Source organism: Schistocerca serialis, chromosome 8 (assembly GCF_023864345.2).
Source record: "Schistocerca serialis cubense isolate TAMUIC-IGC-003099 chromosome 8, iqSchSeri2.2, whole genome shotgun sequence".
Classification (NCBI taxonomy): domain Eukaryota; kingdom Metazoa; phylum Arthropoda; class Insecta; order Orthoptera; family Acrididae; genus Schistocerca; species Schistocerca serialis.
Window position 1 is genome coordinate 349163299 of NC_064645.1, and position 1933 is coordinate 349165231.

Below are 1933 nucleotides of genomic sequence, written 5' to 3' on the forward strand. Positions count from 1 at the left end.
ACCCACAAACTGTACTGCACATTGGTCCGTATGTACTGAATGATACATCGTGGCACATGTGTGACCGTACGACGACTGCGCCTAGCAACGGCGGACCATACAGTCCAAATATTGTGCACGCAGCTACGTGTCGTCTCCCTTTAGGAGCTGGATTGCAGTGTGGTACGCCATACAGACGTGTGGGAGGAACGGACGCCCTGGATGGCGATCAGCATGAGCAGTCTGTTGATGTAGTGGAGCGTGTATTCGGACGTAGTCGTCTCTTCTCACACACTGTGATAGCATGTTGCACCGCGTTCCACATCTGCGACATGCTGCAGAGGCCGGCTGACAGTCGTTCGCGCAATGGACACCGCATACGTACGGGGGCTACCTTCCACGTGTTCTCTAGGCGTGCACATGTTGATGCGTCTATGTGGGCAGACGTAGTGTGTTGTGACACCTGACACAGGCATGCAATACTCGTTGCAAATGGCGATGGACGTCTACGTTTGCTGGTGACGTTACGCAAATGAACAACTGGTAACCCGTTGTGGTGCGGTTGTTCTCGCTAGAGGTGAATCAGTGTTGGCGACGATCGGTCGAGCTATTAACCGGTTGTTTCATGGATACCCACCATGCCCACGAACGTGAAAAGGGACCCACCATGCCCACGAACGTGAAAGGGGATCTGGGTGTGAGGCGATACGCGGCGGTGGCTGGGTGGGACCGTCCCCGGCCGGTGAGGGGGGGCCGCCCGGCGTGCTGGCAGCGCGGTGCGTGGGCGCACGCGCTACAGCCGGCTGGTGGGGGCGGCCAGTGGCAGGCGCGCCGGCCGACGGACGCGGCAGGCGGCGCAGCTGCGCGCCGGCGCCCCCTGCTCGCGGCGCCTTGCGGCCAAAGTAGGTCCTCGCGGGCCCGGTGCGAAGCGCGGTGGCCATCTGCAGTGTGCTGGTCCGATTGAGGACTGTGTGCGCTGAGGATGCGCCGCCGCCCGGCGCTCGGCGCCGCGACGCCGTCTGCTGCTCGGTCGCCCCAGCGGTTCTCGCAGGTGGTTTGTATCGCAGCTGTGCGGACGTGTTGGCGCGTGCGCTGTGCTGGGAGAGTTCGCTTCGGCACCCAAGTGGGGCTTTTGTCCTTCTGTGGCGCTGGCGTTGGAGCTGCCGGTCACCGTAGGTGGCGCGTGTTGTCTCCCGCCGGCAATGCCACGACAGCACGCTCCCGGGCCTCTGTCGGCAGCGGCAAGCTCAGTTGGGAGCACGGGTGGTCGCACCTAAAGCGTCTACTCGCCTAACTCCGGGCGATTGCGCCTCTCTCGAACCCGACCAAGTACTTAGGACGGCGCTGCGCGCCGCCGGGACCTGAGAGGGTTTCGAGGTGTGTTGTGCAGGGGAGCTCAGCCTCCTCCTGTTTGCAGAATAATTGAGCGGACGCTTGCGTGTTCGCGCGGGCCCCCGGGACACACTCCCGGGCGGCCGGCTGCTCAGCTCTAGTTGACGCAGCTCCCTGGTTGATCCTGCCAGTAGTCATATGCTTGTCTCAAAGATTAAGCCATGCATGTCTCAGTACAAGCCGCATTAAGGTGAAACCGCGAATGGCTCATTAAATCAGTTATGGTTCCTTAGATCGTACCCACGTTACTTGGATAACTGTGGTAATTCTAGAGCTAATACATGCAAACAGAGTCCCGACCAGAGATGGAAGGGACGCTTTTATTAGATCAAAACCAATCGGTCGGCTCGTCCGGTCCGTTTGCATTGGTGACTCTGAATAACTTTGGGCTGATCGCACGGTCCTCGTACCGGCGACGCATCTTTCAAATGTCTGCCTTATCAACTGTCGATGGTAGGTTCTGCGCCTACCATGGTTGTAACGGGTAACGGGGAATCAGGGTTCGATTCCGGAGAGGGAGCCTGAGAAACGGCTACCACATCCAAGGAAGGCAGCAGGCGCG

General features: G+C 60.0%; 1 non-coding gene across 1 annotated transcript in view; it reads left to right on the forward strand.

Annotated features, from left to right (window-relative positions):
- The first annotated feature begins 1482 nt into the window (after positions 1 to 1482).
- LOC126417729 (small subunit ribosomal RNA) overlaps positions 1483 to 1933 on the forward strand; it is a 1909-nt gene continuing 1458 nt past the window's right edge. The window contains exon 1 of the ribosomal RNA XR_007575794.1: positions 1483 to 1933. This exon is cut by the window's right edge and continues 1458 nt beyond it. This is a non-coding gene — a ribosomal RNA (small subunit ribosomal RNA).